Source organism: Suricata suricatta, chromosome 1, assembly GCF_006229205.1.
Source record: "Suricata suricatta isolate VVHF042 chromosome 1, meerkat_22Aug2017_6uvM2_HiC, whole genome shotgun sequence".
NCBI lineage: Eukaryota > Metazoa > Chordata > Mammalia > Carnivora > Herpestidae > Suricata > Suricata suricatta.
In genome coordinates, this window is record NC_043700.1 from 113,162,380 (window position 1) to 113,188,858 (window position 26,479).

The 26,479-nt window shown below is 37.7% G+C and overlaps 1 long non-coding RNA gene and 1 pseudogene across 1 annotated transcript; both read right to left on the minus strand.

Annotated features, from left to right (window-relative positions):
* Positions 1–245: 245 nt before the first annotated feature.
* Positions 246–7,831, minus strand: LOC115277120. The gene is made up of 3 exons (XR_003902280.1): positions 7,796–7,831; positions 1,585–1,706; positions 246–436 (listed from the first exon to the last, which is right to left on the minus strand). It is a non-coding gene; the product is annotated as an uncharacterized LOC115277120 (long non-coding RNA).
* A 7,423-nt stretch (positions 7,832–15,254) lies between these two features.
* LOC115301517 lies at positions 15,255–15,535 on the minus strand (annotated as a pseudogene).
* Between the last annotated feature and the right edge of the window lie 10,944 nt (positions 15,536–26,479).

The following is a 26,479-nucleotide window of genomic DNA, read 5'->3' on the forward strand; positions in this document are numbered from 1 at the left end:
ATAATTTTTCTTCTTGCTTATTTGAAAGAATTTCCCTGCCAGCTGAACCCAGGGGTAGAACTATGTGTGTGTGAATGTGTCAGGATGCATTAAACCAGCTTCAGGAAGACCGAAGAGGCAATTATGTTAAACCTTCTGGAAATGCACAATCATCAAGAAAGTCACACTTAATGGAAAAACAACCTGGTCCCTATTCCTGTGTTGGTTTTTTTCTTCCTAACCATTTCACGACATTCACCACAGAGTGAAGGAATAGCTTCATTGTAGTTTGCTCTCACAACCTAAATAAATGGATCAGAAAAACGAAAGAAAAGTCGTGTCTTCTGTTCATTGCTTATTTTTCCTTTTGAATTCTATTTTGCCTCTCTTACTGTGGGGATAGTTGCTGAAGAGTTTTAAGTGTGAAATACTTCTGAGAATCAAGATTTGTTTCCTCCTGAAAGAAGAAAAAATTACCAGTACCAGTTTGGATTTATTTGTAATGATCCTTAGCCATTTTCATAAACCAGAAATACAACCTTTCAAAAAGTGAAGCAGTTAGATTTAAAAGCCAGTTGGCTGGGGTCTCTTGGGAAGTGTCTGCTGTGAGTAATCACTGGAAGAAGACATGCAAAAAAGCCTCTGGAATAAGGGAAGCCTCATTCTATGATAGGAAGCAGTTTTCAGACACTTTTCTTTTTTTTTTTCACAGTGGGACTAATTATTTACATGAATTCTTATTTGTAACCCAGATATGAAAGAAGAGGCAATAAAAATGATTAGGTGTGGGGACTTGTTTTCTTCTTGCCTTGATTTTTTCTCCCAAGATTATCTCTGGGAAACCCGACACCTCCAGGCTTGACGTCATATCCTTGACAGATTTGTCAGGCTAATATATTAAGTGGAAGACTTACAAATATGTTTAAACTTTCACACTTGTAATTGGGACTCTAGAAAAGGGGTTGGCAATTTTTTTTATGAACAACTAGATAGTAAGGGTTTTATGCTTAGTGGGCCAGGGTGCAACATTAAAAATATAATGTAGGTAATTATATAACATGAAGGCAAATGGATTTCCACAAAATGTTTTAATAAAATTTAAAATTTAATAATAATGATTATTGGGCACAAGGTTTTGTAATAGAGATTGGCTAATGGGAAGAATTGAGTTTTTGAAAACAACATTTTGCTTAATTGGAGTTCAAGTTAGCATTTCCTATCATCAAATCAATTGCAAGTCTTTATCTGTAAGAACATTTTTTAGCTTGTGGATGTACAAAAATAGATAGTGGGCAAGATGTGGTCTGTGGGCCGTAGGTTGTCGATTCCTTCTTGAGAATAAACTTCAACTGGAAAATAGCAATTAGGAGACTTCAATTAGCCATTAAAGCACTTTTATTTTATAGTGACAGCTAGGAAGCACTTTCTCACTGCTGTCATATTGGCAATGCTTCTTTTCTTTGAAGGTGAAATTACAATATCCTTTGTTGTGGATAGTCAGTAAAAGAGAATTTCACATTTTCTCAGTTGGAGTCTAATCTAGGAGAAAATTTGTCAAAAAATTTTAAAAAGTGCACATTCACTTTCTTTGACCTGGTGACTTACCTTCTAGGAATTTAATCCAATGAGGATTATCTTGAAGTATTTATGTGCAGGGTTATTCATCATGGCACTGATTATCACAGTGAAGATTTGGGTGCATCTTAAAGGCTCAGCAATAAGAGGATCTGTGAAGTAAATTATTGTATAGCTATAAAAGAGATTATTAGGCAGCCACTAGAAATTATACTGTGGAACTTTATTGACATGGAAAGATTATTTTAAAAAAGCAAGCTATGGACATTATGCATAGTATGATCCCATTATTAAATAAAAAATATGTGAAGCATACACACAAAACAAAATGAAAGACTACATGCTAAAACATTAAGAGTGCTTACTTGTGAGATAGGAATATAGATCATTATTAGTAGTAGCACAATAATCAGTACTATTTCTTCACATACATAATCGCATGTAATCTTTAAATCAATGGTATGAAATCAGAATGCTTATATCCTCTAAAATCGTGGGGATGCGGAGGCTTGGAGAAGTTAAGTAGCTTCCCCAGTTGACACAGTTAGAAATGAGGGGTCTGGGTTTTCTACTGAGAGGCGTCTGATCCCAGAATCTGTACTACTATCTTGCATCCCATACTGACTCTTTTATTTTCTTCATGCTACTTTCAATTTCTAATCTTGCTCTAAAATATCAGTGCTGTTTTTACCAAAGATGAAGATGAGAGTGTTTGGTGTAATTACACTAAAACCACTGAATTGCCATGTGGAACATTTAACCATTTCTTGTTCTTTTACTGCGGATTCTGGGCATTTCCGTCTGTCTGTCTGTTCTACTGGCTCAAAGGCTTCCATAAAGATTTGGAAGACAGAAGTCATTACTCTAGCTACGCAAAGAATGCATGTCCCAGCTGCTTCCAAGTCTACAACCAAGAAAAATTTGTTCATCCAAGAAGAAGAAGAATCTTCCATATTTTAAAGACAAGTTCCTTTGCTCTAAGAGATCATCTGACTCTAAGAGCGTTTTAGAATCAGTGCAAGAAGTGGGAGTAGTTATCACCTGGTGACCAAGAAACTTCTGCTTTTCCCCACAATTCCCCACCTCCTCACCACATTCCCTCAAAAGCAAATAGGAACAGCATTAGTCCAGGAGGGGAGTGTTAACTTACTCAGATTAAAATCTGAAGTGCTTACTTAATAATGTGTCTACCAGACATAAATTATCACCTGGATTCAAACTTCATGATATTTTTTTCTGTATGCCAGGCCACAGGTGTTATAAAAATGATAACTATTAAGCTTCGACATTTTCCATTCACTGAAGAAGATGAACTGTTCTTTCCTGCTAAATTGCTCTTTAAGGTAATGAGTCATGTCACCAAAGGTCTGTGATCATCTTGCTACTTTGGTTTGTGTGTTTACTGGGTTATGGAGCACAGTCAACATGATCAATTTTTTTTCTGACCTGTTTTGTCACATCTTTTGTTCCCAGATCCTTGAAAACAGAATGATGGGTAAATTTATCTTTCATAGGAGTTATGAAGAACCATAGCTTTATTTACTGAATGCAAGATGCAGGGGAAATGACCTAATGTGAAATGATGCCAGATCACAGATAGACAGGTAGGGCCATGTAAAGCTATTACAGGAGATGCAGGAAGAATTTTGAAATACTGATGAATTAAAAGTGATTATAAATATAAATCTAGATATTGAATTGGGAATATAGTAGTTATTATTCACTCTGGATCATTTTGGAGTAGGCAAAAATCAAGTTGTGTAGTAAAGGATAATAAATAGTTAAGTATAGTAATTGAAGGTGGAGTGGGGAATACAGGGAACTAGTGTATACATGTAGCTCTGATTTCTTTTTAGTTCTCATTCATTTAACAATTAGTAGTTCTGGGGCGCCTGGGTGGCTCAGTCGGTTAAACCTCCGACTTTGGCTCAGGTCATGATCTCAGGTTCATGGGTTCGAGCCCTGCCTTGGGCTCTATGCTGACAGCTCAGAGCCTGGAGCCTGCTTCGGATTCTGTGTCTTCCTCTCTCTCTCTGCCCCTCCCCCATCATGCTCTGTCTCTCTCTGTCTCAGAAATAAATAAAAACATTAAAAAATTAAAAAAATTATTAGTTCTTTAAAATTAATTTCTTTATAAATTAGTTTCTATTTTGGGAACAATTGTCTCTGGTTTCAGAGACTTTGTTCTCTTATTTTATGCTTAGTCTCAGAGACGGAAAAAGGAAATTAACTCTGAAGAACAGGATGACTGCAGAAGCTCTAAGAATCATGACCTCATATCACAGTATTTGGAAGAAAGCGGCTCTTTCTTGTATCACGTTTTTCAGATCTCTTTGAGACTTCCCTTCAGGTTCATTGACCTACACTTAGGCCAATCACTGTAAAGAGGAGTGGGATTATTGTGTTTGGCTTTTAGGTCAATCATGATTCATCCCTACGGTCTAGAGAGATCAACTTCCCCTATAGCCGAAGGCTTCTTGGAGAAGGATGGACACAGTTTGGTTTCTATTGGCACAAAGGAGAGTGAATGTCTGCTGTGTAGGCAAGCTATGATTTTTGCCAAAGTTGTTTTTGCAAGCTAATGTTATCAATTCTGGTAAAAAATGTTTTCTCTTATATCTTTTAAAAATTCTTCTCAGTTCACAGTATTCTAATTTTTCTTCACATTATTAATTTGCTTATCAAGCTTATTGTTTATAGACAACAAGTCAAATATTTTAAAATAATATTTTTTTGTAATGATGTTTGATTAATGTGGGTGCATTTTTAGAATCACTACTTAAAATTTCCAGATCTAAGAAATGAAGCAGAGGAAGGGAAAAAATTTACAGTTTATTGCAGGAATAGGAAGTTATTGTACACACACAAACTTCCCTATTTCTTCAGGTTGTGATAATGGGAGCATTTAAACCCCTGCATCTTTACATTGCTTGTTTGTTTGTTTGGTAGTTGGATTACCTGAGATGAAGGATAGTGTTATGGGCTGAACTGTATTCACCCCAATGTTGTATATGGAAACCAGCTCCTCCCCCACCTTTCCGTTGGATTTGCCTGTGATTTATGAATCATAATACCCAAGACATAGGCAGAGAAAGAAAAAATTCAGAAATTGGACATCATCAGGATTAAAAACTTTTATGCAAATTCCACTATCAAGAAAGTGAAAAGGGGTGCCTGCGTGGGTCAGTCAGTTAAGCATCCTACTCTTGATTTTAACTCAGGATGATCTCATGGGAATGAGATTAAGCTCTGCATTGAGCTCTGTGCTGACAGCAAGGAGCCAGTTTGGGATTCTCTCTCTCTCTGCTCCTCCTCCACTCTCTCTTTTTGTCTCTCAAATAAACAAATAAACATTAAAAAAAAAAAGAAAGTAAAAAGAGAGCCCACAGAATGGGAGAAAATATTCACAAAATATTTAGTAATGGATTAATATTGCAACTATATAAAGAATACTTACAACTCAACAACAACAATAAAAAACTGAACTGAAAAGTGGACAAAGAACTTGAATGTTATTCAAGTCCAATGAAGACATACAAATGGACTATAGGACACAAAGAGGTAGTCAGTATCATTACTTATCAAGGAAATGCAAATGACCATTTCACACTCACAAGAATGAATATAATCTTTAAAAATGGAAAATAAGCTTGGTGATATTCTGGAGAAATTGGAACTCATACATTGCTGGTGGGATTGTAAAATACTGCAGCCTCTGTGGTAAACAGTTTGATGTTCTTTAACAAGTTAAATACAGATTCACCATAAGATCCAGCAGTTTGACTCTTAGGTATAGAGCCAGAGAAATAGGGACCAGAGACTCAGATGCTTATAATGAAAATCTTAAAATGAAAAAAAATATTTTTAACTCTCATAAAGTGGGCTTTGATATATTGTTGTTTTCTTACTAACTTTAAATTTTAAAAATTTTCTCTTAATGTTTACTTATTTTTGAAAGAAAGAGGGAGAGAGAGACAAAGTATAAGCAGGGAAGAGGAAGACAGAGAGAGAGACAGAATCTGAAGCAGGCTCCAGGCTCTGAGCTGTCAGCATAGAGTCCAAAGCAGGACTCGAACTCACAAATTGCAAGATCATGATATGAGCCAAAGTTGGATGCTTAACCAATTGAATCACCAAGGCATCCATATATTAAAAAAAAATTAACAGGCATATAATGTATACTATGGAAAAGATGTAGAAGAATCAGTTGTTGGTGAAGGCACGTGGTGTCTATGAAATCACAATGCAGCCAAAAGTCTAGGATTCCCCCCTAAATGCCAGCTATACCTCTCTCTCACAGCTTGCTTGAGTCATTGCCCAGAAACCAATGGATGAATGGGAAATGCAGCAAGATGTGAAGCAGGGTGTTAATTAGTAGCAATGAATGAAAACTCATGATTTGTGAAGAACTCAGAAGCAGAACTGACTGTAGGAATTCCTGTGATTCATATAAAACATCCTGACTTTCTGAGCTGTAAAATTCTTTCTTGGTTAATTTGAGTTTTATTTCTTTAGTTATATATAATTAGTAAATTATATATAATATGCCATATGGTCTGGAACTAAAATTAATTCAACTTTAAGAAATTTTGTATCATTCTTTGGTATAAATATCTGAGACCTTGAAGGGAAGGAAAAATTCTTCCTCTACCCTTCAAGGTCTTCCAGCTGGACTAATAATTAAATTGACATAAGAAAGATTAACAGGAGAAAACCCAAAGTTTTATTAAGTGCACACAGAGGCCTAATAATGAAATTGAATAATGAATTGGTCAAGGCAGGCAGTTTTTAATACTCTTTGGACAAAGGAGACAAAGACAAAGATATAATAAATTTGTGAGGAATTGACAGGACAAAGGAAACAACGCTGGAAGCTTCAATTAGTAAGGAATTGTAAAAATTCAGGCTGGTGTAATACACTAGTAAAAAGTAACAAGAGTTGTTTATATATCCTTGTTGGCTTTAAATTTTCCATCTCTGGTGATTAGGATGTCTTTCCCTCTGGTTCAGGGAGGGTACCTATCACATGGATTTATTTCCTGCTTTCAAGAGGACAAAAGAGGGTCTGAGTGTCCTTGCACAGACTGTCTTTTAAGGAACTTTTATTTAAAAGAATCAATATGGGAGTACGTGGGGGACTCGGTCAGTTAAGCACCTGACTGTTGTTTTTGGCTCAGGTCATGATTTCAAGGCTGTGAGATTGAACCCTGTGTCAGGCTCTGCATGGGGCATACAACCTACTTAAGATTCTCCTGTTCTCTCTTCCCCCACCCTCTCACTTTCTCTCTCTCTCTCTCTCTAAAAAAAAAAAAATCAATATGCCAAAGTGGACCATCTTGGAGCATCCTGCCCTTGGCCCCTACAACCTCAAAAGTTCAATATTGAGAAGGAGTTCCTTTGAGTTGCATTTAGCATAGTACTGGTAGGAATAAACTTATAAATATGTCAGCTTAAATCATGCTATAAGAGACTTTTATACCATGGAATAAAGGAGGAGGTTGGAAAAAGTGAGGTATTAAAAAAAAATACCTCACCATCTTATAAAGGAAAATACCAATATATTCAGCAATTAACTCTCCAAAATTCACATCTAGCAGGCAGGAGTAATAATCATGACTAAGCACTTCTAGGAAAGAATGAAAAATATTCAAACTGACTTTTGCTAAGAGTAAATGGAGAAATTTCTTAAGTGAGTTGGAAAGCTTTTCATGATGGCTAATTCAGATTTTTTAATCTGACTCTTAAATTTCTACTTCCTCTGGGTATTTAGGCCACAATGGCTGACTAGTCTCACCTTACAATCATCAGGATGCCCCTCTGTGCTGCTGGCAGCCACCTCACAATGCTCAAGTCCACTCCCTTCCCATCTCCTAGACCACAACTCAGTTCTCAGCCTTGTGACTCTCCTCAAACCTCCAAAACCCTTTCTCTTTCCTCTTCTAGATGAACTTGTTTCCTGTTTTCCTGAGAAAAAAGTCAAACAACAGAGAACTTTCATAAGGTGCTAGACCACTTCTGCACAGCTGTATGCATCGTCTTTCTCTTCTGATGTTATCAATGAACAATTTGTTGCCAAAGAAAAAAATTCTAATGCCTTTCTGTGCCTATTACACCTCATACCCTTTCGTCTATTCAGAGACACTGCTCAGCAATTCTTCCCTCCTGTTCTTTGTAATAAAATTGGTCCTTTCTACCTGAATATTCTTAGACTGTACACATGCTTTAAAAAAAGTTTACTTACTTATTTTGGGGGAGAGAGAGACCAGAAGCAGAGGAGGGGTGGGGGGGGGAAGAGAGAGAGAGAGAGAGAGAGAGAGAGAATCATAAACAAGACCTACTCTGTCAACGCAGAGCCCATAGTGGAGTTTGAACACACAAAGCTCCTGACCTGAGCTGAAACCAGGAGTCAACACTGAACCAACTGAGTCAACCGGATTCCCCCGACTGTAAATTTGCTTTAAAGTCTCATATTGAAAAAAAAAAAAGCAGAAAGGAAGGGAAGGAAACAAGTCACTTCTGATGACCTCTCATCTCTTTCCTTTATCATCCTGTTTCTCACCTCCATTTTAGAGTTAAGGTTTTGAAAATTTTTGTATTGGTTCTCTCCAATTCTTTTATTCTCTCTGTAATTCAATAAAATTGGGATTTTGATCCCACCAGCACATCTAACTGCCCTCGTGAAGACCATCCTTCACCTTCACATTGCTAAATAAAATTGTTGTGCTACTGACTTTGGAGCATTTTTGTCATTGTGTTCACTCCTACTCTCTGAAATGTGCTCATCATCAGACTCCTAGATCCACTGTCTCTACTGGACACTGCCACCTGGATGTCTAAAAGATGGTTTAATATTAACATATCCCCAAACCTCATTCTTTTTGCATTCATCTTTTCAATTTCTTGAATAAAAAGCCATGGTTCTTCTCTTTCTTGATCCCACATCTGATTCTTCCACACATTCTTTTGGCTCAGCCTTTAAATTTTTTTCTAGAATCTTACCATTTCTCACAACGACCACAGCTGCCAGTCTAGTCTTTTCCAACATTGTTTTACAATGAAGTACTGGAATACCTTCTGTCTGGTCTCCCTTTTTCTGTTCTTGTGTCTCTGTGAGTCTATTATCAATTCAGATGCCGGAATGATCCTTTTATTTATTAAAAATATTTTTAAATGTTCATTCATTTTTGAGAGAGAAAGTGAGAGTTTATGCAAACAGGGGAGAAGCAGAGAGAGACAAGGGGACAGAGGATCTGAAGCAGGCTCTGTGCTGACAGCTGAGAGCCCAATGTGGGACTTGAACTCATGGACCGTGAGATCATGACCTGAGCTGAAGTTTCAAGGTCAAGTGACTGAGCCACCCAGGCAGCCCCAAATGGTCCTTTTAAGTGTAAGTCAGTTAAGGTAATTTCTCTATGCAAAATTTTCTTATAGTTTCTTTCCATTTCATTTGGAATAAAAGTCAAAAGTCATGTTATGTGCCTCCCATGCTGGAATTATTATGCATCACCTCATTTATTTTCTCCCTAATTCACTTCCTTCTGGCACAGTAGCCTCAGATGTTTCCCTGACAGGCCAAGTATGTTTCTGCCTCTGGTTTTTGCAGTTGGTATTTCCCCTGCTTTGACCATCATTTTCCCCAATATTTGTAAGTCTTGCTCCCTCATCATGTTCAGATTTTTACTTAAATGTCATTTTTTAAAGGTCTTCTCATATCAGTGGTTATAACTGCAGACACCTCAGGGTGCCTGAGTGGCTCAGTTGGTTAAGTGCCCAGCTCTTGATTTTGGCTCAAGTCATGATCCCATGGTCAGGGGACCGAGCCTAGCGTTGGACTCAGCACTGAGTGTGGAGTCTGTTTAAGATTCTCTCTCTCTCCCTCTGCCATTCTCCCTTGCTTGTGCTCTCTTTCTCTCTCTAAAAACAAAACAGAAAGAAAACAAATTTCCCCGCAAAAAAACAAAAAAACTGCAACCATCTTATTCCTTGCTTTATATTTTTCCATAACACTTTTCACCACTTGACCTGGTAACTGTTTTATTTAATTTATTGTTTATTTAATTTATTGTTTATTGTCTTTATCCCTCCTAAAATGTAAACTCTGTCATGGTAGGAGTTTTGGCTTCTTTAAAGCCAGCACATAGAGTAGTGCCTGGCACTAACTAGGTACTTAGTAAATATTTGAATATATGAATGTATGAATAAAATTGGATGGGCATCTAAAGGTGACCTGTACAATTTTCTAGGAGATATGAACTAAGTTAATGTTGTATAGCATCAGGTTTCTGTTTTTTAACATAGGAATTCTATCTTATAAAAGTAAAAGGTATTCTTTACATTGATTAGATGGACGTTATTATAAATGGTGAGCCAATCTAAAGATTTAAATGAAATTAGTTAAGCCAAAGATTACACTTTTCATTATTAATTTATAGCTCTTTTTCCAAAACAGATTTTTGCTCCCTTCCACTTCAGTGGTTTTGAATGCTTCCCTATATTTTTTTGTCTCAAAAATGGATTATCTCTGTGGGTCATCTGTAGAAAAGTGGAATTTGTCACATTTACAAATGATCTTTTGAATGCCAACACAGATAGCAGAGTAGAGGAAAGTTAGCTAACGGTAGAGTTTTAAGCAATTCTCCAGCTCTGAGTGGGTTCAAACTCTAGGGTGCGTAAGAATCCCCTGGGGCCGCTGGCTCAATACAACTTCCCTGGCTCAGCTCCAGACTTGCTCTTCTAGAATCTCTGACAATCGGCCCTGGGAATCTGCACGATGTTCCCAGGGATTCTGATGTAGGAGCTCCTGGACTTGGCTTTGAGATATGCAACTCTGGTCATTCAAAAGATGTTTAGTATCTTTCCTAGAAATCAAGCAAAGGTTCATGGCAAGAAGAAGAGTATAAATTTCATACCTGTGGAGACCAATTATCTTGCTATGAATGGTGGCTTGTCTGCACACTGTCCCTTATCCCCAGGGTGCCATCTTACATATGTGCTGTAGTGTACAAGGGGAAAGCGGTGAGTAATTTCAACTAAGCTCTGCTTGACCAATACTAACCTATCACCTTTCCTGAAAAAATAATTCTGAGGAAATGTCACATAACTATAGGTGGTTAGAATCACCTCCTGGCCGTGTTTGCTGACTTATCATCATCTACTCCCCAAATGACTACAGTTTTTTGGTCTTAGGGTTTTTGTCTCCTTGCTCTTTCTTTATCCTAAGGGAATCAGGTGATGAGAGGGGTCAGAGTGTGACACACTGTTACCATGGAGACCGGAAGCTACTCAGCCCCCGGGTGGGTTGTTTCCCCTCCACTTTCCAACCTGCTGTTATTTCATCAGAGTAAAAGATTTTTACCAAGTGGAAATATGAGCCTTTGAAATCTTTTCCTTTAGCTGTAGCTTGTGAGAGAGAGGAACACTACAGAACACTTTTCATGATTCTGAGACAAAGTGCCAAGAAAATGCTAGGTTTGGGGTGGTGAAATTTCCTGTTATCATGGTGTTTGGTTTCTGAACTTGTAGTTATTTTGTTTTAAGCTTTTGCTTAGCATATTATAATCATGAGTGGGAAGACATGGAGTGCTTTTAAGCACTCACCTCCTGCTATGAGAGAAGGAAATGGCTATGCTCATAATTGCAAATTATTGACAAAATTCTATCCACCTCTTTGAGTACTTACTATGTCCAGGCACCCTTCTAAGTACTTAACATGTATTATTTCACTTAATCCTACCTCAAACTATGAGGTGAATTTTATTATGTCCATTTTATAGGTGAGGAAGCTGAAACACACAGAGCTTAAGGGACATACTGTCTAGTGAGGAAACTAGGAGAAGAGCAAGGGACACAGAGCCCATACTTGGACTGTGAACACTGCTCCAGAGAAGCTACTGCTGAACCCATTGTGTGTATTGCTATAGTGCTGCTCTGTACCTGTAATCAAGGTTATGTTCATGTTAGATATGAGTGTTAAGTCACAAGGCGAAGTCAATAGTTCTTTCAACAACTTGTGAAGTGTCCTAGATTCATGGTATAGCTGACACTCTGGTGCCTGGACCACAGCCTCTGGGGTAAGTTCTGATTTCAGTGGTAGCTGTGGTGGGCAGGTCTGGTATAGCTTTATCTCAGCCCAACCCAGCCCACCACCACCGAGAGCCCAGTTATGGGTCTTTCTGTGGTTTCTCCTAGGGTCTTCTCTGACTCTATGGGCTTCTTTTGTTTCGCATAAGAGTGTCCAGAAATTGCAGGACAGTTAATGTGTGTAGAGACAACTCTCAGACAATGGGAGTGGAGGTAGGAGTCTAGTGGATAAACGCTTCAGCCTCCATTGGCATCTGGGTAATTCTACAAGGCATTTTGTATGCTTCTTGGAGGTCCTGGTAGAGACAAGAATCCATTCTTGAGGAATCTATCTGTGATCTTGAAAAGACAACTTATAGTAATTTTCCTATCTCTTGTCTCACTCTCTCCACTTATTTGCTCCTGCTTCATGGGAGCAGCCAGCGAAGGCTGCATACAGCCAAGTCTTTGTCTCAGGTTCTAATTTCTGAAAGGAACCGAAACAAAGAAACAAGTCATTTATCAATGTTCAAAATTGTGATGATTATGCTATTTGGAGAGTTTAGCCACCAAAGTATCATCAAGTCCATGTGCTCAAGACACATTTGTGTATGTGCTTGGATTCTGGCTCTGTCACTATATACTTCATAACACTGTCAGTCAGATATTTTGAGCCTCAATAACCTCAAGTGGAAAATTGGTAAAAACTACTACCTGTAGAATTGTTGTGAGGTTGCTCAGAACCCTGACAGACCAGTCTTGGTGTGGCTGTTATCCTGTCCCACCCCTGGATGTCCACCCCTCATGACCAGTATTGTGTGATGCTAAGCTGGGAAGAAGCAGGAGATAGTCATGAAGATGTGCATGTGACAAGTGAGCGCCCAGAACACGCATTTTGTTTTTTTGAGAGAATATGGAGAATTAAATGTCTGCTAGTGATCTTTGTTTATAAAATGTGGTGGAGGATTTGTGAGGCAATCTTGTTTCAACATTCTTATAAGGAATTTTATAAAAAGAATCTGCTTTCCTCCATTCTCCTTAGATAAAAGAACTATGAGTCTACTGTAACATACAGAGAACTCTGGGGACTCCCAAAATGCCAAAAGCTTCTATGTAAATTATACCACCATTTATTAAAATGCTTCTACTTTATTAAACTTTCTGTCTCTTGCTGTTAAAGAGATGTTGCAGTGAATGGGAACAGAAAGTGGGTGAGTGTGAAATGGATCTAAAGTTGCCATGGAAACAGGTGGTACAACCAATCAGTGAAGAGATATGTGTTCATCCAGGAAGCCTTCAAATTGCCCCCAAAGGCCATCTGACTATAAGTGAACTGCATGACTATAGCTGATGCCCTGTGCCCACTGTGCAACCCTAAATCTAAGTAAGGCTAAGAGAAAGCTTCTCTTTCACAGACAGCTATATGACTCCGAAGATAATAGAAGTCATCTATGCATCAGTTCCCTCCTCTGCCTTTGCAAATAAGAGGAGAGATAGTGAAGATGGCAATAACGACTTACATGTGAATTGCTCTTTCCATATTTCCAAGAGATTTTGTGTTCACTGACCCATTTGATCCTATAGGATAGGCAGTCTTGGCCATACTATACCAGTATCACAAAGAGCACAGAGGCACAGATGGATTTGTTTAAGGTCATACAAATAGTAATTAAAATGGAACTAGGGGTGCCTGGGTGGCTCAGTCAGTTAAGCTCAGACTTTGGCTCAGGTCATGATCTCATGGTTCATGGGTACCAGCCCTGCATCTGGCTCTGTGCTGACAGTTTGGAACCTAGAGCTTGCTTTGGATTCTCTGTTTTCCTCTCTCCCCAGCCCTCTCCTGCTCGTACTCTCTCTCTCAAAAATAAATAAGTGTTAAAAAATTAAAATGTAACTAGATTCCTGGACTCTTGTTTGTGCAACTTTTCCTTTTTTCTGCTAGGGCATAGCCCAGAGATACACTGGAGGAGAATAGGAGACTTGGATGTCAGTTCCTCTGCACCTGAGAAGAAATCCTAATGGCGGTGATGGGGGCTCAGGTTGGAGTGCTGAACATGGGGCCCCTTCCTCTCCATTCTGTCCTCCATTTCTGTCCTTATACAAACATCAGTGTTTTTTTTTCCTGCAGCACTTTTTCCTTCATGAACGTTTTCTGAAGTTAAACTATACTCACATACATGTCTTTCTTAGAGTAACTCAGATGATAGTGCAATATTGTGATTTACAAGAAAGATATATTTGTCATTCAGAGGTTCCTGGATCAAAAATTCCCTAAACTCTTGGAATTTCTTGAGTGATACAAATAACAAGAGCATCTTTTGTTGTAATATTGGGTCTCTCGTCCTCAGTTTCTGAAAGTTCATAGAACCATAAAGGTGAAATGAGTATTAAAGGAGTTAAAACAAAACCAAAGCAAATCAACAAATGCTTTATACAGTGTGAAGTTCATACACACTACAACATGCTTTCTTACTTTAATCCTTCTCTATACTTAGGGTAGGTGAACTGCTATCACAAATACACTCCCAAATGAGTAATAAGAATATTCCTGACTCATGTAATAGGCCTTAGGAGGTCAATAGGTCAGAGATGCTATTCTCCACTTATCCTTAGGCTTGAGGCTAATGGAAATCCTGCCTTCTTCGAGGAGTGGCTTCCAAGTTCATCTTGAAGGTGTCTCCATTTCAATAAGTCAGAAGAGGAGAGGCTTAGCTGCTTTTTATGGCCAGGCTTGGATCACAGGCATTCATATTCAGTGGCTTTATCTAATTGGAGAATAGTGGGCAATCTAGTCTATGTGCCTAGGAAGAAGAGTCTATGGACTCTGGAGCAGAGCTACCAATCTGGGATACCTCTCACCTTCATCACCCCAATAACCTATGTTCCACTGTAAATACTCAGAATGTTTCTTGGAGATACCAAGAAAAGCAAAGAAAAGCAAATTTATGAATGCTTTCTTTATTCTCAAACAGAAGTTTATCTTTGGAGGTATCAACGAGTAATCTTGTGTTCTCTTCACCTCCCTCCACCTCCCTTCAGATGCAACATGTCCTTGGGGGAAAAAAATAAACTGTCACGGAGGCTCTGCCTAAAGCAAACAAAAGAAGGGGAGATATTGGCTAGCCAAGGAAGGTTTGTGATATTCAAGATTTTCAGACTTAAGTGGACAGTACATCTCATGTCAAGTTTGTTTGTGTATTCATTTCCCTGGTGACTGTTTCTAAGGGGGAAAGCCTGAGGCTTTTGCAATTGAAGGGGAGGAGGACCAGGACAGTTAAGGGGCTGTGGGAAAGGAGATATTATCAGGGCTTGATTTTGAGTGGGGACTTATGAATCTTTCTATAAGGGTATGACTTGTCAGGTTCCTATGAAATCACTGGCGCCACACCGTCTAGCACTTCTTTGTGCTTCCTCATTAGGTTGATGCCACCACTACATTCTTTGCCCACCATGTTGTGTTTTGTTCTAAATTTTACTTCTGTATCACAAATGAACTCTTTTCCTTCCTTCTTCCCCGCCCCTCCTTCCCATACTTCCTTTCCTTCCTTCTTTTTTTCCACTCTCTTTCTTTCTTTCTTATTTATTGTTATATAAATTAACCTATTTATTATAGGCTAGCAATGTTTCAAATGGTGGAGCTTCTACTGCCCTTTCAATTCCTTCAGCCTTCGGATGGCAGATTTTCCTGTGACAGCAGAAGTGATGTCATAGGTTCAGCTCTACCCCAGTGCCAGACCCCCACAGCTCATCTTTTCATTTTGGTTTTGCCACAGAAGGAGCAGATGTACTCTGCATGCTGGCTTATTTCGGTTTTCTTCACCATTTTTCTGAGGGAGGCACCATAGTGGGTTCTGTATTTACCTACAATTCCAACTTTTTTGGTGCATTTAGCCGTGTCACTGGAAACCAGGTCTAAGTCCATAGAGACAAATGAACTCCTTTATTTATTTATTTATTTTAAATTTTTTAATGTTTTATTTATTTTTGATACAGAGAGAGACAGAGAATGAGAGGGGGAGGGGCAGAGAGAGAAGGAGACACAGAACCGGAAGCAGGCTCCAGGCTCTAAGCCAGCTGCCAGCACAGAGCCTGACACGGGGCTCGAACCCACAAATGTGAGATCTGACCTGAGCCGAAGCCAGAGGCTCAACCGACTGAGCCACCCAGGCGCCCCCAAATGAACTCCTTTAAAAGCAGCTCTTGGTTTCCCCTTCTCATGATGTGTCTTTCAGAAATGCCCCTTACAACCTTCTACAGAGTGTCATGTGTATAATTTCCTTATATTAGAAAACCATGAACTGGAAGGAAAATAACAAATATGTAGCATATAGTATAAGACCACAAACACGGGTAATGTGTAAAAATTGTAATATTATATATGTGCTTGGAGAAATGTAGCAAATCCTTAACTGTAAAGTAGGGATGAGAATATTACATATATTACTTCTTTTATATTTACAACAAAGTATGAAGAAGATCCTACCCCATTTTTTTAATACAAGGGAAAATTGAGACACAGAAATTATTTAGTCATCTTTCTAAGGTCAAATTGGTAGGTTATATAAAGGATTTGAACTCAGCTTTCACTCCAAATCCTGTGGACCTAATCATTACACCATATTATTTCAACCTGGGGATTCATATGCCAAAATATTTTCCATTTGCTTTTACCTACTACTTGAAAGTATAAAATAGGGAGTTGGCCTATTTGATGGAAATGATTGAAAATGGCTATCTTCAAAGTAACTTCTTAAGTTCATATCTGTGTATAGTATTGGACGAGGTGTGAGGGGAAAAAAAACCTGTCTCTAGAAGCTTATGTTTGAAAACACTAATACTTGTCATGGCTGTGTTTTAATTGTATGTCACTGTTAACATTTGATTGCTGGCTTATCCTTTGAGATTCACTTTGGATGCTACTACTTCTAAGAGTCTTTTCCTAGGTATTCTCAGAAGAAAATTTCTTCCTCTTTTTATATTTTATCAACATTTGATGTATGTAATGGAGTTCTTACACACTACTCTATTTCTCTCACACAAGGGTTTCTGGGAAGCAGGGTCATATGTTGTCCACATTTTTACCCTACATGATGCCCTTGCTTGGAATTTAAATTTTTTAAAATGTTTTTTATTTATTTTTGAAAGACAGAGAGAGACAGCATGAGCAGGGGAGGGTCAGAGAAAGAGGGAGACACAGAATCCAAAATAGGCTCCAGGCTCTGAGCTAGCTGTCAGCACAGAGCCCGATGAGGGACTCGAACCCACGAACCTTGAGATCATGATCTGAGCCAAAGCCAAACACTTAACCGACTGAGCCACCCAGGCACCCCTTGCCTGGAGTTTTATACATGATAATTGTACTATACACATTTGCTGAAATGAGGTTGAATGCCTTCCTTTAGCTGAAATATGACCCCTTTTTTTAGCTTTTCCTTTTAATAAAGAATATTATATCTTGAATTTACGTTTTCTTCAACCTGTCTTTCTACAAGGAATCCTAGGAAAGAAACACTTGAACAGAAAAGTGATATGTAGGAGAGAATTTAATTGATTGGATAATTTAATCTTTCCAGATTTTTCCAAGTTTGCCCCCAAACTTGTGTTATCAACTTTTTTTTTTTTTTGGCTTTCATAGTAGATCAGACTGGATATTTATTAAAATCGTAACTTCTAATGCCTACGTTTTCCTTATGTAGGAGAGACACAGCTGGTAGACATGGAATCTAGTGTTATTAAAAGCAGTGCATTATCACATTGTAAAAATTGAATTATGTTTTGTTAAAAATAAGTAGACTCCCAAGCCCAAAAGAAATTGTGTTAATTCATTGGATTCATGTATTTCCTTTTTTAAGACCATTTAAGAAAGAAGATGATCTGCACATGGTGGCTCAGTCAGTTAAGCATCTGACTTCGGCTCAGGTCATGATCTCACAGTTCATGGGTTTGAGCCCCACATTGGACTCTGTGCTGATAGCTCAGAGCCTGGAGCCTGCTTCCGATTCTGTGTCTTCCTCTCTCTCTGACCCTCCCCACTCATGCTCTGTCTTTCTCTCTGTGTTTCACAAAAATAAATACATAAATGTTAAAAAATTAAAAAAAAAGAATATGATCTAATTCCATTTCAAAGAACTTGAGGGTTAAAGACTTTACATGCTGTAAGCAATGACAAAAATATTGATCTTCATAATATTAGTGTGCTAAAAATAAGGAAACACTTCTTCCCCTTGCTCTAGAATTGGAATTAATGTTTCTTTGTTCATTCATTCATCAATTTTTTCTTTATTTATTCCTAATTTTTTGCTTCAAAGGAGTTTTGAATTTCTAAGGTAGTTTCTATTTCAAATTGGTTAGAATCAATTCAGTGCTCTAAGAAATGATTGGTCTCCATTACATGGATCTTTTGATTATTTCCTTGAAGTCTTTCTTTTGAAGAGGAAATGAGAATGACATTTCTTCCACACAAAGAAATCATACTCATCGGTGTACAGTTAACATTGGTGAGTTACTGCAATGACTTATGCTATCCATAAAACTATAATGCATGTCTCACTCAAGTTAGCACATTGTAAGTAGGGCAACTGTAAATTTGGAGAATTTATAAAACTGCTAATATTTATTATTTTATGATTAAAATGCATAATAATGTAGTATGTTTTCTAGGAAAAAGTACTTGTGCTCATCTTAGAGGAATCTTGAGTCCTTTAAGTTTCCACATTTCCAAGGTGCCTTTTGCATTTCAAATACAAGGTTCTGTTTTGTTGACCTATCAATTGATCATCCTCATTACTGGGTGTGTTGGCAGAGTTAGAGGTGTTCTGCACTGTGATGATGCACTGTTGTTTGTTGCCTTCTGGCAAACACCAAAGAAGAAGGAAGCATAAAGTAGATCAAAGTATCTTAGACAGAAGCCTCTAGCAGAGCCAATGGGGATGAGACGGTATATCAATTTTCTGAGAATGCACAACTTCAAGTGATTTATTGAAAATAACATACTTACACCTAAGTTCTTATAAGGGAGTGTGGGGAGAAGTTTTTAACAGTAGGTCAAGGAGAGAAAGAAAGGATTTTATGGGTCCCTGGGAGAAATGGACAAGTTCAAGAAATCATTCAATTAGCATTTAATCCACATGTATTCTGAAACCTGAAAACAGTGTTCTGTTTTAGAATGAAATGTGTCCCCGTTTACCTTCCAGAAGTTTGAAAAGATAAAACATTACATTTTTAGAGAATGAGTGGATTGACTTCCTGTTGGCTTTACCTCCCTCCTCTTCCATGTCTCTGGGGTAACCCTTTCCTTAGGGCGATGGGAAAGCCTGGGAAGGAAGCACAAGTTCAACAGTGAACTTACTGATTGTTCTGAATCCCTGCTCAAAGCGTCTCTGGGCTTCTTGAGCATCTGGGAATCCCTTCCAAGCAGTCTGGATTAGATCAGACATGACACTGAAAATGTGAACTGACATGACTTAACCCCACTCAACCTTATGGCAGTCAACTTGAGAGGCTAGAAGGCCAAATCGTTTCTTTCTCTTTTTTTTTTATTAAAATATATTTTTAAAATTTTTATTTATTTTTGAGACAGAGAGAGACAGAACATTAGCAGGAAAGGGGCAAAAAGAGAGGGAGACAGAGAATCTAAAGCAGGCTCCAAGTTCCTTGCTGGCACACAGAGCCTGAGATAGGGCTTGAACCCACAAACCATGAGGTCATGACCTAAGCTGAAGTCAGACACTAAACCGTCTGAGCCACCAAGGCACCCCTACCTTCTTCCTCTTTAGATGACAGGCTCAAGTTGTCACATGTAAGTAGAGTGAGTGAATATTTGGTCCTAATGGCTTATTGTCCAAACTGAAACATATCCGGCAGTGAAGAGAAGAACCAGTAATGATTAAGCAAAGACAACAGGCTTAAACCATCCCTGTAAAACCAAGATCCAAGATCACCTTAGTTATGAAGCATATTCGTTTTCTTTTTAATGGTATTCAATGCCTGGGGCACAAATCCTTCCACTTCCCTGGATTTTCTACTAAGAAAGAGCTAAATACACCTCGTAGTCCTTAGCACTTACATTTGCTGGTAGTTTTTCTCATAATGCCACCCTAAAGTTGGAGGTTTCCTATTGTTAAGTAACTAGAAATAGAGTCTGTGCAACGTGGTCTTATCTGAGATCATTAGCTATGTTAGTTGGGTTCCCTGTGTCCTGGTCTTTCCTCGTCTTCAGTGTTAAAGGAATGCAAGGATACAAACCATTTCACTGTTCTACAAATTTTCTCTTCATTGTTTCTCTTTGACTCTAAGTTATGGCTGGTCAGCATAGTGCCTCTGAATTTTCTAATTTGTAAACCCTGGGAAGATGGAAGAGTAGGAAGAACCTAAGGTCACCCTGACCCACCAATGCACCTAGACAACAGGCACATCAGTATAACTAACCCAGAAAATGAATGGAAGAGTGGCAGAACAGACTCTCCATAGTTAATAATCGTAGGGAAGAGGCCACATTGAAAACTGTAGAAAAGGGGGGTCCCTGTTAGGCACTAGACTGACAGGGAAACAGAATTTACTTATTTAACTTATTTTGTTTCTTCTAGTTAAAGTTGATGCCTGTCCTCTTCCTTTATAAGGAGATTTTTCTTTCTCATTAACTTAGCATTAATCTTATTTTTTTTAATTGTTGCATATTATTTCTTTGCTTTGCCTTTAGTTTTTCTCTTTCATGTATTAAAGATGCAAATTGATCTGATTTTTCTGTATTTTAGTTTGCTCACTTTTAAGTGTATGAAATATTTTAATAATTTAGTAAGCTTGGATTCAGAAAAGTGTAATAAATACTAATAAGATATATGTTATTTTTGGGTGCAGAGTGAATGTAATACTTTGAAAACCTTTACACTTTTTATTTATTTATCTATTTAACTAATTTAATCTTTTAAAGTTTATTTATTTACGTTGAGAAAGAGAAAGAGAGAGGGGGTTGGGCAGCGATTCCCAAGCAGGCTCTGCACTGTCTGCACAGAGCTCCAAGTGAGACTCAAGCTCCACAAACCATGAGATCAGGACCTGAGCTGAGGTCAAGAGTCAGATATTTAACTGACTGAGCCACCCAGGTGTGCCCCCAAATCCTACTTTTTAGAAGGAAGGTAAAAAGTTTTTGTTTTATATTTTTGTTTGTATTCCACTAATTTTATTTGTTCATTTATTTTCTTTTCAAATTTTATTTAAATTCTAGTTAGTTATCATACAGTATAATATAAATTTCAGGATTCGAATTTCAGTGACTCATCACTTACATACAACCCAGTGCTCATCATAGCAAGTGTCCTCCTTAAAACCTATCACTCATCTAGCTCATTCCCCGCTCAATTCTCTCCGTCAACCATCAGTTGGTAAAAAGTTTTTAAAGTGCATTTCATGTCTACCGTATTAAGTATTTAGAATATTTGAAAAAAATTTTAATTATTTTTTTGAGAGACGGAGAAAGAAGGAACGGGGGGGAGGCGCAGAGGGAGATAGAGAGAATCCTAAGCAGTCTCCATGCTTAAGTCCCACCCAGGGCTTGATCTCACAAACCGGGAGATTATGACCTGAGCCTCAATCAGGACTCAGAAGCTCAAGTGACTGAGCCACCCAGGCACTCATTAAGTATTTAGAATCTAACTCAGCCATCCCCTGCTCTTCCTACATTAGTACCTGTTTTCACTAACTGCAAGAAATCCCAAAAGGATTTCAGCTTATACAAAGAAAGGTGAAAAGTAAAAAATAGGCTTCAGTGATGTATTTGCAGGGAGCACTTACAGAGGCAGCCCTCACCCAGAGCAGGGAGGGTGGCCCCACCGAGCCCCTTCCACAGGGACTACACTCAGCATCTCAGCTTCAAGCTGCCATAGCTTTGAACTGTGTCTGTGAGCAACTGTGCTTTATCTCAATTTATTTTGTGCATCCTTCAGCAAAACGTGTCCCATCAGAAAATCCTAAGATAATTTGTTTTTGGGGTCTGTGGATGCTAAAATGTTTTTTCATATAAATTAATGGTAATTGCTCTGTGATTTATGCTATTTCAGCCTCTGAAACTGTTCATGGGAAGGCTCTACTTTCAGATAGTGGGGGAAACTTGTATGAAATTTGTTTTTCCTCAAAGATGTAATAATTTTGAATAAAATTTGAATAATTCCAAAATGACTTGCACACTAGTGAAAGCAAATTGAAAGGTTCTAAGAAAACAAAAATCATAAGATGGCTATTATACTCTATATTGTGTATTTATTCATGTAGCTTTTCTTGTTTTCCTTTTATGCCTACTACTGAATATAGATAAATCACTTTATTTTGTTTTACTACTTTCAAATCATGAAGCTAATAATATTTGACATCAAGAAGAATAGGTTATACATACTATTTCTATCTTTGTAACACCTACATTTATTTTTACATAAATTATTCTTTTAAAAATTTTTTAAATATTTATTTACTTTGTGAGAGAGAGAGAGAGAGAGACAGAATGTGATAAGGGAAGGGACAAAGAGAGAGGTAGACACAGAATCAGAAGCAGGTTCCAGGCTCCGAGGTGTCAGCACAGAGCCTGACTCAGGGCTCGAACCCACAAACTGTGAGATCTGACCTGAGCTGAAGTCAGACACTTACCCAACTGAGCCACTCAGGCACCCCTTTATATAAATTATTCTAAAATGATGTAGGAAGAAGCACTTTCAGAAAGTTGGACCAAAAACAGATCTCCAAAAATTCATCCCTCCATAAAAGCAACAAGAGAAAACTCTTTGTTTGCCTGATAAACCAGAGCAGTGCAAAAATGATCAAGATCAACTTTTTCAAAACTCCAAAAATTAGCTAAAAGTTTGCCACACTCTAAAGAGCATTTATTCAAATATTTATTCAATAGGAGCTTGATAAGAACAGCAAGCTTTGTGGATTAAAATTTTTCTCTGTCCCATCCCTGTCTGTCTAGCTTTTTCTGATAATGAAAGGTTGCTGGTTCTCAACTACTCCAGAGAGTTAACTATGTAACATGTCTTTAGCTTGCTTGCTGCTAATGACAGCATTAGCAAAGGAGAGTTGGGTAACACGGAGCTGAGCTGGAAAGAAACAAACAGTAGATGCAGACCCCCTCTGAGCTTTCCTCCCAATCTCCTTTCTAAGACGGTGACACGAGGTTAATGGTGGGGAACCACTATTGCAAAGGAACAGTGCCAGGACAGAAATATAGTCCTTAACACCAGAGGTTTTCCATTTTGAGGGGTATCTTATCTTTCTCCAATAAGTAAAGATCCTGGGCTCACACTCTCTTTGTGAATACATCAGTAGCTGAGCTCTCCACACCACTTTGTCCAAGGAGAAAATAAGGCATGTTAAGTCTGACATTATTTAAAAACACTATGAAGCTTAAAAGAAGTATACTAGATAAACAGATACATGAACCAAACAAAGAATTTAGAATAAGCAAATAACAGGCGCCTGGGTGGCTCAGTAGGTTAAACATCTGACTTCAGCTCAGGTCATGATCTTGTAATTTGTGAGTTCAAGCCCTGCATTGGGCTCTGTGCTGACATCTTGGAGCCTGGATCCTCCTTCAGATTCTGTGTCTTCCCCTCTCTCTGCCCCTCTCAAGCTCATGCTCTGTCTCTCAATAATAAATAAAAATGTTTTAAAAGTTTAGAATAAGCAAATATAATCTCAGCGAAATAAGGATTGTGACAGATAGTGAAAGTTGGCTCATTCAATGTTCTTGCCAACCTGCTTTTGCCTTGTTTCATCTACTCTAAGAGTGTGGGAAATCCAAACCTACCATCAAGATGGCCTTGCAGAACTTCAGTTGGATACGTGACACAATGGTACATCATAAAATATAAGAAGTCGGTTGAGGATTTCTGGGAAACTCTTTGTTTGCCTGGTAAAAGTATTGCTTCTTTTTTTCTTTCTTCTTTTTGCCCTCCCTTCTTCTTACTCCCAGCTGCAAGATGGCTGGAGGGCATTCACCAAGTACTCTCCATGAGGGAAAGATTTGGAGAGAAGAGACTTTGCCCCTAACACTTGGAACTGCCAGCAACCACTTACTTCTAAATCTCTTGCTGTTTGAGAGAGGTAAGCAGTTTAATTTGTTTAAGATACAATTAATTAGATTTTCTGTTACTCATATGAATAAATAATGCAGATAGGAAACTGAACATATGAAAAACATTAGTCATTAAGATAATTCACTGGAAATATTTAGTATGAAAAATACAGCTTAAGTAAATAACTGAATGGGTACAATGGAAATAAATTAGAAAATTAGAGGAGTAGGTCCAAGAACTTTCTCAAGAGATATCAGAAAGAGATAAAGATATGGACTATATAACAAAAATTTAAGAATCATGGAAAAGAAGATATTTCAGATGGCAAGACAAGAAATAAATAGAGAGAAAAAAATAACCAAAAAATGAGTAATATTTATTTTATCTAACAAAAGATGTTCATGCAATGAATTGACATATTTCATGTGGTGTGAAAAAAAATAGGTATATGATAACTTATACATCTGCACATTATGATAATATGCAGGAACATCTAAGTCTAAGAGAAAAATACAATAGCTTCTAGAGATTAAAAGCCAATTGCCTCAATCTAACAAGAATTTCATTGTTACCAGTTTGTGCAATTGCAATGTTGGATAATGGAACACTATTGTTAGAATATTGAATAAAAAGATATTTGAATCTAGAGTATTTTCTAGCTGTATTATCATTTAAATGCATGAAAAAAAGCGCCTCGCGTATACAGTGCTTCAAAAGACTTACCACATAATGATCCTTTTTGAAAACACCCTAGAACAAGAGTCAGAAAACCATGGGTGTAGGCCCCAGCTGGTCCACCACATGTTTTTATAAATAATGTTTTATTGGAAGCCAGTTCTGCTCCTTCCTGTGTGTAGTATCTCTGGCTTCTTTCCAGCTATGATGGCAGAGCTGAGTGGTTGCAACAGAGTCTGTATAATCCACAAGCCAGAGCTATTTGCTATCTGATCCTTTACTGAAAAAGTTTGTCAACTCTTGCTCTAGGACAAAGCACTCAGACAAGGAGAGAAACAAATCTAGGCTGCCTCGAAATAAGAGAAGTTAGCATGAGCACATAACTTGGTCAGGTTCACTGTTTAAATAACAAAGGATGAAAGCAAATCAAAATAGATCCCAAACAATCCAGAACTAAAGTGTTTTATGTGATGATCACACTGCCCTGGAGAGGCTGGAGAAGGCAAGTTGATGTTAAAGTATTTGGCTTGTTCAGGCAGTACTGTAGCATAAGGGTCCTCAGGTTTGTGCTCCACGATGACATCCCACCTAAGGAGGCATCATTTAAGTTATAGATACATCTAGAGAGATCATTAAGGCCTGAATTCTGGCCCTCACATTACTATCTTTCTTGCTGATGGGTGGAGTGGGGGTAAGGCCAGAAGTATATGAGTTACCACATTGTGATGCCTGAGATACCGAGAGGGTGGCACCTGTGGGCAGACAGCTAGTGGGGCTGCTGCCTGGCAGCTTCTAGAAAATCTTCCTGACTAATCAAAAATGCTTTCTTCTTTGAGGAAGGATTGTCTTTCTCTAACTCATACAAATTTGCCTCTGAGCTAGCAGATGATGTTTTAAAAGGAAACAATAAGCTTAAAAATAATAGGAGAAAGTAAATGGATATATACTATAAATAAATTAGTGATAACCACCAAAAGCATAGAAATAGACCAGCAGAAGAATAGTCTATCCATCCAGTGGAAGATAGAAAATGAGGAGGGAAACAGAAAATATGGTAAATAGAAATGTAAAGTAGTCTGTAAGAAATTAACCCAAATGTAACCATAATCACAATAAATATAAATGTGTAAAACTGATCCAAAGACACAGATACTCAGATCAGATTTTAAAATGGTAATTGTTAGGCAAGAGAATCAAATGACTGTATCTCCATGGAAACACAGACATGACATGGTAGTTAGTTGTCAAGTGATCATTATTACTGTGCTTTTACTGTATTTAGTTAATTATTCAGAATCAAAGCAATATCTGATATCCTGGAGTCAAAGGTGGACATCCTAAGGTTTTACTTTCCAATTAATGATCTTTTCCAGCAGTGACTCTGCTTAGTAAAGTCTTAACATGACTTAGTGATCAGAAAGAAAACTTTTAGGATCATTCTCAAGACAGCCTTTTAAATGGAAACACTTCTGGTTTACTAAAAATAAAACTTAATGAAACAAGACTAAGTATCATAATTTTGAAAATCTTGGTTAACTTACTCAGAACCAAATTTGTCAGAAAAGAATGGTCAGCTGTGATACAAAGGATGATTAAAAGTGTATAGTGTCACAGAGAAATTAACAGTCTCACATATTTTGCATAAAAGTTGACTAGTTCATTATGAAGAACAGAAAAACTATAATTCAATGAGTTTTTATGACATGACTAATTGTTGAAAGTATTGGTAGATTTCTTCTATAAACTTGATTGTTATGTTTAATTTTGGATCATTAAGTTGCAAACTACTGAATATGATGTAGTTTTGTTCCAGATGGTAGGAACTGAAAATTTCTCCTGTTTCTGTGATTAAAAATTACACAAAAAATGTGAAACCCACAATGGGTAATATAAGGCTGGAGAAGAATTACTAATTTTTACTAACAATAAATACCTACTTCCAAAAATGCATCTCAGTGACAAAATGTGTAAAGTCATACAGACGATATATTCTTTTTTTTTTTTTTTTGGGATCTGGTGAAACAAGTCATTCTAAACTTACTGAGCGATCACCACTGTGCCCCTTCGCAATGTTGCCTAATATCTATGAATGTTTATGCTGCAGAATTGCAAAATTTCCACTACTTTGC